The following is a 16,691-nucleotide window of genomic DNA, read 5'->3' on the forward strand; positions in this document are numbered from 1 at the left end:
ATGATCGCAGTAGCTTCTTCATTGGTCTTTCGGTCAACAGACTTTCTTTTCGTTCACCTCTACCATGATTTGGGAATGATTGTCCTCTAAAAATTCTAATAAACTTATTTCTCTGCTAGGAAAAATCTCTCTCTTTATTGCCAACAGGATAAAATATAAACTCCTTAATATGATTCTCAATGTGGTCCTGAAGTTCTCCAAAGTCATCTCTGTAACAAATTAAAGATAGTGGCAAATTCTTTGACACTGATCCCATTAAGAGGCGAGACCTATTTGCCCTCTTTTTGTTTTTGGGTAGGCTTTGTGACTATTTTTGCCAATATAATCTGGTGGAGGTGACCCTTTGCCTATCTCTGGCCTCAGCATTAAGAAGATGTCAGCTTCCCTTTCCTGCCCTGTAGGGTATTATTTCTTTTTCAGGGTGCTCTGAGATGCTGTGTCAGAAGTCCAGCTACCCTGAGAGGCTAGGCATAGATGTTCTGTTGGTGATTTCAGTGATGGCTACTTTTTTTTTTTTCCCCCTAATCCAGCCTCAACAAAATACCAGATATCTGAAGGAAGCCATTTGGGCTAAGATAAGACCAGTATAAATGAGTGACTCTTATGTTCATTTGGAACATAAGAGTCTCCCAGCTGAGCTCTGCCAAATTCCTGAACCAAAGAACTCTCAGATATCATAAAAGTAATTGTTGTTTGAAGCCTCTAAGTTTTGGGGGTAATTTGTTGCACAACAACAAAGAAGAGTCTCTAGTCAATCTTCCCAAGCAACCCACCTCCTAGTTACATGGTACTGTCGTCAGCTCCCGAAACACATTAAAACTCTCATGCCAAGAGTGTCCTTCTTCACCTTCCCTGCTTGGCGAACTTCTGCTCATTCTTTAGATGCAGCTTCTTTCTGAAGTCATTATTAAACAAATGAATGAAAGAAATCCTTTCTGCACCACCCTACTTTGTCACAGGTTCTATAAATACCTTTCTGAAAGCAACGGGACACTGCAGTTACTTGTGTTAAGCTTCTTTGATAGTCCAATAATTCCTGGCTGGAGGGTATTGAGTCTTCTTCAGCTTGGCCATCCAGTGCTAAGCAGAGTGCCTGGCACACAACTGTTTGCTGAAGGAAGGGAGGACCCAATAAGCAAATAAAACCATGAAAATCATTTTGGTCTCTGTATGTTTTGAAGGTTCAGTCATGCCTTGTTGACTTTTTCCAGTTAGAGTCACACATGAGATAGAAAAACAAACTATTGGCTCTTTTGGTCTTTTGTGAAGTCCTGAGTCTTGGGCAGCCTGAAGAGTTATATTGGCCTGTCAATATGTTGGAAAGTAACAGTCTAACCACCTGGAAGATGGAGGCACTAGGGAAATGTAAGTCTGGTGGGTTGAAGGTGGTGACATTTTCTGAGGTTTAAAGAGGCAGTAGGATTAATAAAAAGATCTTTGGCCTGGGAGGAGGGATGTCTGGCCTCGGTTCTGTCCCTGAGGAAATTGGCCAGTTTGCTTTATCTCTTTGGGTCTTAATTTCCTCTTGTGGAAAGATGCATTGGGTCAGATGACAGGTCAGTTATCTTTGAGCCTTGACATTCTGTAAACCCGGCACTCACCTGGACTATGTCACTTGTATTATCTAGATGGGATAGCTGAATCCCATGCCTCTACCTCCCCATCCCTTTGCTGACTTCTGCACCCTTTGTGCATTGGTGGTCCTCCTGGGGAAGGACATTCCTTAGAGGATCTTCCCAGAGTAGAAGGTTCTGTGTGGGTGTAGATCAGCTCTGCAGACCAGGGTTGCCCCTATTCACGTACTGATTTTCCTGTAGATAATTTAGGTGTTCTTTATAGATCACCTCTAATTCCCTCATCTCTCGCAAGCCAGTGTGGGAGCAGTGCCTCCCACACTGGCTTGCCAAGGAGTCTGAAATGCTAGTTTGAATTTTTCCCTTAAGGCATTGAAGGCTCAGTTCAGATGCAAACATAATTAAAACATTAGCAGCCATTAAAACCTTATTTGAATGAGCTTATCACATCAGCTCTCTCGCTCTGCTTTCTCTAGAGATTTTATATCTATTATCCCATCTAAATCTGCACAAGAATTCATTTTACAGATGTAGGAATTGAGTGTTTCAGCAGGGGGAAAATCCAAGTATCCAGTTCTTTTTCCTGAAGTCTAATCGCACTATACTCTTCCCAAAATACCATGCTGCTTTTCCAAGCAGGGTCCTAAGGAAATGATAGTAAGGGCAGGTATATTTTGATGAAAGGAAGAAGAGAAATGGGAAGAAAGTCCCCCTAATCCCTAAACCAACAACTCCAGAGCTTGGAGAATTGCTTAGAATAGCAGCAAGCAGGACCAGTCATGAAGACACGACTCTCTGTCTACAAGGGGGTCATAAAAGGACCTTAAGAAAGATTATTGGAGGAATCTAGAAGACCCATTTGGCCAGTATGGTGTCATGGACTGGACTTTGAATACGAATATTTGACCATGTGACCTTAAGGAAATCATTTAACTCCTCTGATGCAAGTTTCCTCTGTGTTGTAAAGAGGGATCATAACACCCACCTTGTAGAGTTACTCTGAAGACGAGAAAAGTGGCATGGCCAATACTCAGCAATTGGTACCTTCTACTGCTGCTAGTATCAGTATTAATATTACTATATCATAGGTAAGACTCCTGGTACACAGAAACTGCTGGCTTACCCCCTACCCCATACATATGATGATTTACTTCCTAAAGGCAAGTAGACAGGATGCTTAATTTGAAGGATCTAATTTGTTGGCATGCATTATTTCACTCAGATTCGGGTCAATCCTTGCAGAGGTACATTTTTGGTATCTAGTAATATCTTCTATTTATTTCATTAAGCATTGATAATGAGGACTGTTATTTTACTGAAGGCTTACAAATTAATGAGCGATAAAATTCTTGCTGCCAACCATAAACTAAGAAATGCATCGGTCTCATTTCCCAAGGGGAAATCCAGATTGAAGGTTTAGCAAGCCCACGTCAGTACCTTGGTGACCCTACTACTTTTTTTCGTATTGGCTTTTCCTTCCGCCTAGAACACCCTCCTCCCAAGCCCACTTTGCTGGACTCTGTTCCAGCTTCAGGTCTCAATGTAACTGCCTCTTCTGGGACACCACCTTGATGACCTGGACTAGGGTGGGACTCCTTGCCTCTTCCCATGAACTTCTCTCATCATGATGCTCATCATACCCCATGCTAATTCCTCTTTCCCCCTCAGTTTTAATTTAATTTAATTTCCTCAGTTTTCCCCATGAAATTGTAAGGGCTATCAGGGCAAACACGTCTCCCTTCATCCTCGTGTCCCTTATACCTAGTTTAAGCCCCAGCAAATATTTGTTTAATGAATGAGGATGTTGATCTGTTCAAAGAAGAATTAGTGTCAATTTATAAGAAATGCAGTCGGTAAAGAGAGGAATGGATGTTCAAATACAACCAAGTATAGGAAAACAAATGTTTAGGTCTGGGGATGGGAGATAGGATTGGGGAAAAAGTTAATACACAGATGCCAGAGGGCAGGAACAGTTGGAAGGTACTAATGCGGCTGGTGGAATAAGCAGGGAAGGGCGTGGTGGGAGACGAGGCCAGTAAGAAAGGCAGGACTAGGTCACATAGGAAAGAGTGGCTTGGATTCTATGTCTGGTGAGAAGCCATTGGTGTGTGGAGGACATAGAAGGAGGAGGAAGAGATAAGGTGATTTACTGGTGAAAGAGAATTAAGTGTTTAATTCCAATAGAGAGAAAATAGAATAGTGTCTAAGTGAGGGCCTACGAATACCAGGAATTGGGGGTAGGTTAGGAGGAGGACAGATGATGCTATTTTTATACCTATTTTAGTTCTGTTTGACTTTTAAACTTCGATGTGCATGTTTTATTTTCTTAGAAATTAAACGTTTATTAAAAAAAAAAAAAGAACAGGAGAAAAGGTGAGCTACCACGTGCGCTCCCCTCTCCATCCAGAATAAGAGTGGGTTTGCACTGAGGCCAGTGGAGCATAAGGTTCTCAGCTCTTATGAACCACAGCCTGGAGGGGCCTTGCAATGTTAGCTTGCCATTGATTTTTTTTTTTTTAAAGATTTTGTTTATTTATTTGACAGAGAGAGATCACAAGTAGGCAGAGAGGCAGGCAGAGAGAGAGAGAGGAGGAAGCAGGCTCCCTGCTGAGCATCATGACCTGAGATCATGACCTGAGCCGAAGGCAGCGGCTTAACCCACTGAGCCACCCAGGTACCCCTTGCCACTGATTTTTATAAAATTTGCAAAATTAAGGTATTTGAACTCAAGTGAATTAAGACCATGGTCCATTTCTACTCTGATCCCCCCCCTCCATCACATTTCCCCTGTGGGACACTGCTTGAGGGGTCTCAGGCATTGTTGGGATCCAGTTAAGGGGAAACTGAGTTGGAATCACCTCACCGAGATCCATTTATGTAGCTCTCAGCCCCTTCTGTGTGTGCTGTTTTTACTGGCTGTCCCACCGTGGAGATGGCCTCCAGGAATACCCTCTCCTCACAGCTGACTCACCAGGAGCCTTGACGCAAAATCCAGGGGCAGAGGTGGTCTCACAGTTGAACTTGTCCTGGGTTTCTGGCACCGGAGCTGTGTGAGGGTAGCTACATTTAGTCCCTGCAAAAGAAAACTTGAAAGCTTGAAGTCTTAGAACTTACATATGAAATAAACGAAATAGAGGTTTCCTCAGATTTCTTCACAATCCTAAATGTACGGAATATTACCATTATCGAGTTGTGAAGCTGAAAGGGTCTTCTTAAATTATCAATAAAAATAAAATTTTCAGTCAGCATGCTAGATGGAAGACTGAGTTATATTTCTGTTGCCTGTATGGCTAATACTGTAAAATAGAAGCAATCACATGTACATAGCTAAAAATCCTAGAAAAAAAAAAACTGTTGCAGATATATGCCAGACAATTAATTAATTAATTAATGATAACGTGCTTGTTTTTCAGTGGATTTTGTGAATTTTGTAGTACTAGCTTTTGAAAACTTGCTCTTTACTTTCTCATGTAAATCAAATATTTTTGTACCTGATTTTGTATAATAAGTTTGCATTCTTTTTCTTAAATGGTCTCCTCAATTTTTATAAGCTTCAGTTCTCCCAAACCTCTTCTGCCTCTAATGGAGAGCTGGTTGTTTTTCCTGTGTAAAATATTGTAGAGATTAAGAAAATGTGTGTCTGTCTAGCGGGGGCTGACTAGTGCAAATGGCAAGGAAGAAGGCTCTAGGGACCAGGAACACTTATTGTGGGTCTTAAAAACATAGGCTGAAGACTTCCATTGTGACGTTCACATAAAAGAAAATTAGTCCTTTTAAAGTATCCGACATTTACAGTATTAGGCAATACCCACCACTGTCTAGTTTCAAAACATAGTCATCACTGCAGAGAAGACCCATGTCCAATAAGCAGGTGCTTCCTGTTCCCCTTTTCCCCTTTCTCTCCCACCCCCCGGGCCCTAGCAACCATCCCTCTACCGTCTGTCTCTATGGATTTACCTGTTCTGGGTATTTCATTTAAATGGAATTGTACAATATGTGGCCTTTTTAATTTGGTTTCTTTCACCTTGCATAATGTTTTCAAGCTTCATTCACATTGTAGCATTTTCAATACTTCATTCCTTTTTTAAAAAGATTTTATTTATTTGAGAGAGAGAGAGCCCACGGGCAGGGGTAGCTACCTGGGAGGGAGGAAGGAGGAAGAAGGAAGGGAGGGAGAAGGAGAAGCATCCCCCCCGTTGAGCAGGGATCCTGATGTGGAATAGGACCCTCGAATCATCACCTGAGCCGAAGGCAGATGCTTAACATGAGCCACCCAGGCGCCCCAATTACTTCATTCCTTTTATATGATATGTTAGAGTATGTACGTGCATGTGCATACCTGTGTATGTATGTATATTTCAGTAGAGCTCATTTGGAAACCATTTTCAAATTCAGTTTAGTTGAAAACATTTAATGAGAGCCTGTCATGTGCCAGGCACTGACCTAGGCCCTGTTCTATTTTCTTTTTAACTACAGTTTTTGAATGAGCAAGAATGAAGCTAGTGGTTTTCCCCTATATACAGGAGCCTGTGCCACCATGAACTCAGCCTTACAACCGACTCTAGCTCTCTGTGGGATTTTTTTTTCCTCCAGGAATGTCTATTGTCCTTCTACCAGTATTCGTGGGGTGTCTGAGGGGAAGAGGTGGCTAGGGGATGTACAGCTTACATCAGGATAACTACCCAGGGTTGAACTGACCTAAGAAAACAAGGCAATAACGTCCAAATTTCAGGACACCACATTTGGGATTCCCTCTGACTCACTGCTGGGTTGTCTCCCTGTTGCTGGGGTGGTGAAGGGGCTCACATGGGCAGTCACACAGCCAGGCTCCATGCTATTGTCCTCTCCTTGTGTTAACCTTTATGACCTTTACAAATGAGCTTGGGATTTGTTAAGGCAGTGCACGAATACATTAATATATGGTATCATGGACTGAAGGTTTGTGTCCCCACCCCCTCAACTCTTATGCTGAAGTCCTACTTCCAATATGGCAGCAAGGGTCTTTGGAAGGTAGGTACTTAGGTTTAGATGTGATCATGAAGTTGGAGTTCCCATGAGGGGATCAGTATCCTTATAAGAAGAGGGAGAGACACCAGTTTCCCCCTTAGTCACATGAGCACACAGTGAGAAAGCAGCCCCCTACAAGCCAGAAAGAGGGCCTTCCCCGAGAAGCAAATGTGCTGGCACCTTGATCTTGAACATCCCAGCCTCCAGAACCGTGAGAAATCAATGTTGTTAACATCATGCAGACTTTGGTATAGCACCCTGAGCTGTGACTGAGACATAGGGTAAACAACACGTAGTGGATTGATAGCACTCTCATTTGCTCTTGGATCTTCCATCTGTCTGCCTTTCTGTGAGTATGCCCCAGGAGGCACCTCTGAGGCTGGTGGGCCAGTGGGAATCAGTCCAGTGTGAACTGTGACCTGCCAGGCTCTTTTTGCCTCTGTCTTTGTCAACTAGTTTTTCCGATAGCAGAAAAATAACCAGTCTGTGGAAGAGCCAACTCCTGTGTGTTGAGCTCTCTCGGTGAGCTGAGTCTTGTGCATGGCCCTAGCACTGCCTTGTTTATTTAAACCTTGTAAGTACTCCGAGAAGAGGGATTATTATCATCTCCATGAAAGACAATGAAATCAAGACTCAGAGAAGTGAATGAGTCTCCAAGAGCTCACAATTAGTAAAGAAACAGAGCTGGAATTCAAGCCCAAGGCAGCCTCCTTGCAAGTATGATGTTTCTGATTTATATCCTAGCTAGGGAATACAGCTTGCCCCTGGAACTGCCAGGGGTGAAAAGAAAATATTCTTTTGATTTTGGAACTCCTCAGGCCCAAAGTTGTTACTGCATTTCATATGCGAGGGAGCTTTTAATTTTTCTTTTAAAATTGGGAGGCATTTCCTCATACAAGAAACAATAAAATTTGGATTTAAACATCAATTAATGTGCTGAGACAAGGGACCCCAACATACAGCTGGAGAGCGGGAAAGCTTGCCAGGCGAGGCATTCATCTTGGAAGTAATCACATATTTTACTTGGCTTTGGCTTTCTGGAATGAGATCTTTGAAAAAGGCTTTTAAATTTTACATCACTTTCAATTCAGTGGTGTGGACTAGGCCTTTGCCTGAGCCGTGGTGGGGACATTTATCTCAATAGAGAATGGAGAGCTGATGAACCATAAATTCTTCCACTCAGCACCCTACGTTGGGTTTTCCTTTCTCATAGCTCAGATGAGAGCTTCCCTTCCTTGACTATAGTCACTCAAGCTGCAGCCAGCAGGGGCCTAGAGAGGCTCTCGGAGACCCTGAACCAGTGTCAGGAGGCAGCACCAGCTCTTCCTACTGGGAAAATATTGCATATTTCCTGCTCTCTCAGATACGGTCTTTCTGCCCTGCTTGGGCAAGTTATGAGAAGGGAATGTTTACCGAGTCCCCCAACCATATGGCAGATCTATGAAGCTATGAAGAGCAATCTGGCTCCTCTTTAATTGTGCTCTCATTCTGCACCCTGTGTTTTCCCCCAAAGGTTTGGAGGCAGCTCTGTGCAAACTGGTATGACTCCCAGTAGCTCCTTGTTGGAGTTTTCATCTCTCCTGGAATATTTTCTTCCCTCCCCACCTTTACGTATCTGGCATCCTTCTGCATACTCTCCTGTTTGCTCTTATACTTGTTCTCCCCTTACCAAATTATACTGTGCCAAAAAAATTCTTCATTCAAATGGAAAGAGACCAAGTTTAAACCAAGTTCATCAAAAGAATCCCATAATCTGGACTCCGCCTAACAGCTTTGGTTTTAATATAACAATCATGCCATACTCTGGACAGCTTGAACTAACACTGAGTGAGTCATTCTCTTGACTCTATCATCTCAGGGCCCTTGCACATGCTGTCCCTTCTGCCTAAAATGATGTTTTTTCTAGCCCTCCATCACTTTTGCCTGCCTGTCACTTGATTTAGTGTTCATCGATGCCCCTTCCTCAGAGATAACTTGTTCTGACCCTTCAAAGCTAGGCCTAGGGCTCATTGCTCTCTGTGCTCCAACTCAACATTTCCTGTTTTATTGTCTCCCTTACTAAGCTGGGAGCTCCTTAAGAGGAGGGATTGCAAGCCTCAACCTTGCAGAGTCATCCATTAAATGGTTTTGAATAAATGAATAAGAATGATGCACAAGTGACCACTATTTTTGTTTCTTCCACAAATCTGTACTTCAAAAGGCTGAACTATAAGGTGACTTTGAGATCAATAAAGGAAATTCAGATTTTCCTAGTTTGTATTCAACTCCTTGGTGAAGTGGTGGATTCAGAGATGAGGCTTCAGCAAAGGAGGTCTCCAGGACCCAAGGGCACCAGAATGCATTCACTTCAAAAAGGTCAAGTTTGATGTGACTGACCAAACCAAGAAAATTGATGCAAAATTTTGGAGTGGGGAGTGTGGGCAGTGAAGATGTTTTGAGGTGTATTCAGAATGCAAATAGGATTCTTTCGGCTACATTTGCTGCCACAGAGTGAGGCACAGACCTAGCAGCCCTGTGACAGTGTGCACAGGGAAACCCAACTTCTCCATTATTGTGTGTGTCAGAAGAGCTGGACAATTCTGCTATTGATGGCCTTTTCTGTCTTCCATGTCTTACAGGGTATTTTTTGGGAAGAAGCTGTGTCACATGGGAAATCCTAGCTGCAAGGGGGTTTGGGAAATTAAACCTTTAGGTGTCTAGCTGAGTACTTGGGAGGGTGCCATAATATCTGTTCTAATATGACGTGAAAAATCCGTCTAAGGATGTGAAATTTAGTATAATTACCTTTAAACTAGTCCCAACTTCCCATTTATAAAATAGTAGTTTTATTCAGTGTGATCCCATGTTAATTAGAGAGAAAATGTGTGTATATGTGTTTGCATATACTTGCTTAAACATCTTAGGTTAGATCATGAAGGCTGGCCTGGGTTTGAATATTGATGAAAACAGTGACCAGGCTTGGCTGGGTTGCCTTTACTTCATTCTACTGCCTGGATAGTAGACCCATAGTCCAAAGTACATAATTGAGATCCAGGACACACGATGGTGTAAGGAGACGTGTCTTCTAGGGAGCTCTTAATTTCTCAAACAGTGCAAGAGGCCTGGTCAGGTCAGAGGATTCCAGAACCACTTTATTTCATTTTTAAAGACGGGGGTACTGGGGGCAGGCCAGCCCACTAGCCTGCCACTGTTTACCTGGACCTAATGTTTCGGGTTCTGAATTTCTTGCTGCATCACAGTTCTGTAACTACAGGTTGTATAATTTCTTTCTTGCTCTTGCTCTGCTCTTGGGCCTCCTTGAGTTTTGAGTACAGTAGTCCTACCATGACTTTCCACTACAAACACTGATGTTCTCAAGTGGAATATGAAGGGAGGAGGGAGGGTCCATTATTATCCAGTTAGACATTTAGATGAGTTTTTCAAACTGCTTAGCATAATACTTATATAATCATAAAACTTCCATCTTTAGCTTTCCCAAATGGTGTTTTAAATGGTTAATGGTAGAGAATTTCAACGAAATAGCCTATTTTTTAAAGAGTTATTTATTTATTTGAGAGAGACAGTGGGTGAGCATGAGCAGGAGGGGCAGAGGAAGAAGGAGAGAGAATCTCAAACAGATTCATTGCTGAGTGTAGGGCCCGATACAGGGCTTGATCCCAGGATCTTGAGATAATAACCAAGAGTGGGACGGTTAGCTGATTGCATTGTCCAGGTGCTTCTACTGGACTATTAAAAATGTTTTAGAGCAAGTGGATGAATCTCAGATATCACAGTCATTAGGTTTGGATGGGATAGGAGGTAGAGGAGAAAATTCAAGGTCATTAGCTATAAGAAATTTAAATTCACATTTGCTGAAAGGATGAGTGATAAGAGAAGGTGATCTGAGAAGAGAAGAACATTCAAGAGGGAGCTGAATTGGACTACTCCTCTTTTAAGACCATGTGGTGTGCTGGCAAAGAGCTTGGGTCTGGCCTGGGTCAGCAGGCTTCAAGTCTTATTCAGAACTCATTAGTCTTAAGGCCTTGGAAAATTTATTTAACCTCAATGTGCCTTATCTTTAGAGTAGGGTTATAATAATAGTGTTTTCTTCAAACGGTCATGATGAGGACTAGATGAGGTAATTATGTGAAAGTGCTTCATCCAAAATCTGGTGCACAGTAAATATTCTATATATGCTGGACTAACTGTTGCTGTAAAAAGGCCTTTGGCATGGGAAGAGATTTTTGCTAGGGTCAGGGCATGGTACAGATGTCTGGTCCTTGGAGAAAATAGATTCCTAACACTTACAAGACCAAGTTGAAGAAACACACAAAAAAATCCACAATTGATTACAATAGATGAAGAAGATACCCAAGTACCATGTTTTTTTTGAGGGATTTAATGAATCACAGAGTCATTTTTTCCTAATGGATTTGAGATATGAAATAGAGGATGTTGGTATTATATGTTTGATAAAACTGAAATCTGGCATTAAAACAAAAGAAAAGGGGAAGAATATAAGTTACAAGGTGAAATAGCTGTGACTGAATTTCAACATTACATCGGACAAAGTCTTGAGGCAAATGGAATGCCTTACCTATTTTCAATTGAGTTTTTATGGATTGAGGGTGTAGTGGAAGGGGGTGAAGAAGGTAAGTAGGACATAGATTATTCTGCCATGGCTAAGGAAGCAGGAAAAGCTTGTAAGATGGGGAGGGGTGGTTAGTAGAAGAGGTACAGATCAAATTAGTAAATTGAGTGATGCTAATGTGAAAAGTGATTTTAAATTTAATGATTTTAGCTGAATGTTTTGTAAGACTGTTTGACAGCAGTGATGAAATCTCATCCTGTCCTTGCCTTGCATTCCTCATTACAAATGTTCATGTTCCTTATCAAGGACTGACCTGTCCATCCAAAAAATCCACCCATCCATCCATCTCTATGTTTAGTCTCCAAGTGAAATAGAGAATGCCCAGAAGGATGGTGGAGCATACATGCCAAAACCAGCATATGGTTCCTTGCAGGGCCATTGAGAGCCACCCTTTTGATGTCAGATGAACTCTGCTTTGAAACTGTTGTTTTCCACTCAAATAAGCACATCTTCCTGCCTTTCATCAGCTCCTTTGTATAATAGGTGTGATTAAGAAAAGTGTGATGACTGACAGAATAAATACATTTGATTGAACAATGAACACTTATGTGATTAATCCCCTTCCAAGGCCTTTTCCCCAGACCCCATACAATGGCCCCTCCTCACTACTGCTTGCTGAAATACATCTGAAACTCATCTTTTGAAGTTACCTTCAAGTGTGTTGGTTGAATCTGATGATTTCCGGGGTGTCAGAGGTCTTTTCCTTTCATGGTCCATTTTAATTTGAAGATCATCAGCTAGATGTCTTGAGGGGACAATTTAGGTGAAACCACGAATTTCAGTGTGACATGAACATTTTTACTTGCCAGAAATTGGAAGATGGTGGTGAATGGTCTTATGATTTTAATGACTGGTTAATTTTATGCTATTTGAAGTTGTTGCTAAATGAATAAAGCCATTGATGGACTGGAGTAAATCAGTCAAGAGTTGACTTATTCTTGATGGAATTTTCCTGGAATAAATTCCATCTGCTGAGGTTCTCTCCTTACCCTGATCATTAATCTTTCCTAACTTCTAGAAGCCACCTGCATTCCTTGGCTTGTGACCCCTTCCTCTATCTTCAAAGTTAGCATCCGTGCCTCCTCAAATCTTGCTCTGACTATCCTGTTTCCTTCACGCACTTATGAGGGCCCTTGTGATACGTCGAGCTCACCTGGATAATCTAGTAGATGCCATCTTTCAAGAGTCTTAATTTATTCACACCTGCAAATTCCCTTTTGTCACGTAAGGTAACAGATTTAGAGGTTCAGAGATTAGGGCATGGACATCTTTGGGGTGGTGGTTGTATTATTTTTTCTATCACTTCAACCTTGAATTTTCTGTCCCTTCCTGGCTTCCTATTACTTAGTAAGCCACAGCAGTAATAACCTAAGAGCCATTGACTCTGAGAGAGACCATGAAATGTTGGGGATATTTGGCCTTTGTGTCCTGGTCTCTTAGGTCTGTGCTCTTAGCCTTTGGCTCAGACCTTTGGTTTTAACTCTTTTGAGTTAATTTTTCTTTCCTTTTGGGGATCTGCATTTTTAAAGGCACTAGGAAAATTAACAAATTTTCTGGCACTAGAAGCAAGACAGAGGATGACAAAAATTTGAGAGATATTGCAACTGAGGTTTCAACAGACTCAACAACTTATCCAAACTAAGGAGAACTGAGCTTGAATCCTTAAATTCAAGGCTCTAAATTCTAAATCCCTAAATTCAGGTTCCAAATCTTCTCTTTTTCTTTTTCCTAACCTGAGAGTTCACTTTCAAGGAAGAAAACAAGAATTACTACATAAGCAGAGACTAAAGATCTGATTTGGTATCAGTAATAACAGTAGAAACCTTTGAAAAATAATTTTCCACTTACAAATCAAACAGATTTAACTGCAAACTTCAGAAGCAGGAAACAAATGCATCAATATTAAACATATTCAAGGGGTGCCTGGGTGGCTCAGTGGGTTAAAGCCTCTGCTTCAGCTCAGGTCATGATCGCAGGGTCCTGGGATCGAGCCCCGCATCAGGCTCTCTGCTTCACAGGCAGCCTCCTTCCTTCTCTCTCTCTGCCTGCTTCTCTGCCTACTTGAGATCTCTGTCTGTCAAATAAATAAATAAAAATCTTTAAAAAAAATTTGAAATTTCTGGAGGAAGACAAAAGGTAGTGTTTCTCTTCTATATGAGTGTTTTTCAAATTTCATTTCCTATTTTGAGGAACATAAATGTACACTCTGCAACAGCTCTGATACAGTCCCTCTGTTTGGTTGAGGGTCATGGCATTTCCTGTACATTTCCAGCCATCGAGAGGCTGTTGTCAACCTCTATGGTTTATATTCTGTACTCTGTATTATGGAAGCACACCTTTTTTTCCCAACTGTAAAATTACACTGTACTTCTTAGATTTATCTTTTCAAACTACTTAGTAGAGAATCCCTGCCCTCCCAGGGCTGAGATGTGTGTTTCTGCATGATTCATGCAGAATTGTGGTACAGTATGAGGTTCTGTGCTTGGCTTGAGTGTAGATATTTTGAGGGTTGACATCCTTTGCTCTCAGGAAAATATAATTTACTGCTTCTGGAGTCAAAACAAAATTAATAAATGATACAGCACGCAAACCCATCTTGGCCTTATGCTGCTTAGCAGTGTTTTAGTCAGTTACATTTGAATGAATGAGAAACATATGGATGAAATATCCCTTGTGGACTACTCCTGGACTCAGAGATGGAAGGGGGAATGTGCTTCACCAAATGAACCATATTTTTCTAACACCATGTTTGAGAATGTATTTGGATCTATTCTCTAGAGCCAGTGGGAGACTGGTCTTTCTCTTCTGTCCCTAAAAGTCCATACTATCAAGGCTGGTGGAAGCTCCTCTGTGTCTGAGTCTTTGGCTAGGAGTTGGGGGTAGGATGGGATGGCTAGAGGTTAGAATCAGATGGTGGTGGGATTCTCAAGGCATGGTAGTAGTAAGTGTTGACTTGGAACTGGGCTTTATTTCTTCCTTTTAATGTGAAATTGTGCTCAAGCAACTGTTCTGGGATATTAGATTTCCAATAAGCCAGCGGAACAGAGGGACATCCTCAGAATCAGAATACAATGAGGGAGACTCTCTAAGCAAAATTTCTTACTAGGTGGAATGGTTGACCAGTTGATTCTGCCAAAGATTGGGCAACTCGGTGGCAGGCCCTTGACATTATCTCAATGCTATAGTGATATCTCAATTATCTCAATGCTCTAGTGATAGAGGAAAGCCGCATGACTCTTTGCTTCAGCTAAGGTTGATACTAAGGCTTTCATGCAATTCTCTCTTCACACCTTGCAGCAAGCTAATCAAGGCAAGTGCTGTTACCTGACTCCGAAAGAAAGAAATTTACAGTTCAGAGAAGAAAAACAATCCACCCAGCGTTGCCTATCGAGTCACTTTCAGAGGTAGGCCCCCACACAGTTTCATCTGCGCCCCCGTTCCCACGATCTTTGCTCTGCACCAGGCAAAGAGTCACACAGGTGGCCCCACTTAGCACTTCAGATGCTATGACTAAACTGACAGGAAGCATCCCTGTTTTTGTCTCTGTCCTCCCCCGAGACAGTCCCTCTGGTCTGTTTCATTCTCTTCTCTCTCTCTCTCTCTTTTTTTTTTTTTTTTTGCATGGTGAGTCACCTAATAATACCAGTCTCAGTGAATAGGTCAGTGTTCATAATCCACTTTATTCCAGCAGAAGGGTTTCAGGATGAAAAGGCCATGCAAACAGGTGAACACAGGTATCTGGCTCAGACCTAGATTTCTCTTGGAAAGGACGGTGGCCTTCATCTGACGTCTCTCCTTGGTTCTGACCTGTTTTTCTCCAGCTGGTCACGCTCACCTTCATAGAGTCTGAGAGAGCCTTTTTGTGGTGTGTGGCTGTTTCTCCTCAGTTTCGGTGTAGGAGGACCCTGTGAAACCCCACAGCTGGTTACTTGCTTCTCCTGAGCTTCTGGCTAGAACCTGCTGATCCTGTCCTCTGAATTAATGCATCCCAGGGGGGCCTACACCTCTCGTCTCTTCTAGTTTTGTGACATTTAGTCTGCTCTCTTGTTTGCTTTCTGCGACTCTAGCTTCTGTTCATGTTCTGCCTTTTCTAGGACCTGTTCACGAACCCCCGTGCTCTCCTTTCTCAGGTGGTATCACACGTGGCCTTTCCTTAGCCGTAGTCACCTCTGCAGGGAAATGGGCTTGGGCTTTTATATTTCTTCATCTGCATACATCACGGTGGGAAAAAAGTGAGCCAACATTTAAAGCATCTGTCACCTAGTCATCATTTGAATGATCCCCTTTTGCCATGAAAGAAAGTTGAAGAAATTGAGTGACACAGGATATGGTAGATCAGTGGTTCTCAACCGGGGGCAATTCCCACCCCTGCCCAGGAGACAATTAATTGTAATGTCTGGGGACATTGTTGGTTGTCACAAGTGGTGGGAAGGTGCTACTGGCATCTAGCAGGTGGAAGTCAGGGATGCTGCTAAATGTCCTTCAAGGTGCAGGACAGCTCTTCACGATGTAGAATCATCTGGCCTAGATGTCAGTAGTGCTCAGGCTGAGAATCATTACCACAGATGATCAACTGTACACTTTGAGCTCAAAGACAGGTATAAGTATGACTTTGACCTTTGTAATATTGATATAAGTATATACTGATTATAACAACGAATAGCCATAATAAAATCAATATTAACATTGATATTGTATTATACAAAAACTTGAATGAGCAACTTATTATAAATCAGGCATATATCTTGGTGGGTTTAATGATTTTTATTTATTTGTCAGAGAGAGCAAGCACAAGGAGGGGGAGCAGCAGGCAGAGGGAGAGGCAGACTCCCTGCTGAGCAGGATGTGGGGCTCGATCCTCGGACCCTGGGATCATGACCTGAGCTGAAGGCAGATGCTCAACTGACTAAGTCACCCAGGCCCCCCTCCCTATATTAATGGGTTTAATCATCACAATATGCCTTTTAAATGTATTTACTTTCATCATCCTTTTTAAGGTAGGATGAAAGCAAGGCTCAGAGAGGTTGAGTCCCAAGTCATGTTTACTAGAATATGTGTCCCTAATTCATGAATCACCTCAGTTCTTGAAGGCTATTAGAAGACGTTTGGGACAAAATGACCAGCAAGAGGCAGTCCAGGACTTCTGAGGAGCCTGGTAAAGTTCTCCCTTCAGTGTGAAGTGGAGAATTGGGGGTAATCAAACCTGCCCCTCACTCCTTGGTGAATTCTGGCCTCTTCTACTGGTCCATTTAGAGGGCGTTTCTACTGACAGCTAATGTCAGGAGGCAGGAAAGTGGAGGAAGGGTAGAAACAACCTGAGATAAGAAAAAAGCCAGTTACCAAGAAAAAAGAGCGTCTCCTTTTATTTCTCAGGGAAGGAGCTAGTTCTTTGAGGCTGCCCCACAGTCGTGCGCATACTGCTACAGGGCAGGGGAGGGAGGCATCTCAGCTGCTTAATAAAAAGGAGCCGGGGAGGGGGT

This window comes from Neovison vison, chromosome 4 (assembly GCF_020171115.1).
Source record: "Neovison vison isolate M4711 chromosome 4, ASM_NN_V1, whole genome shotgun sequence".
NCBI classification, from domain to species: domain Eukaryota; kingdom Metazoa; phylum Chordata; class Mammalia; order Carnivora; family Mustelidae; genus Neogale; species Neogale vison.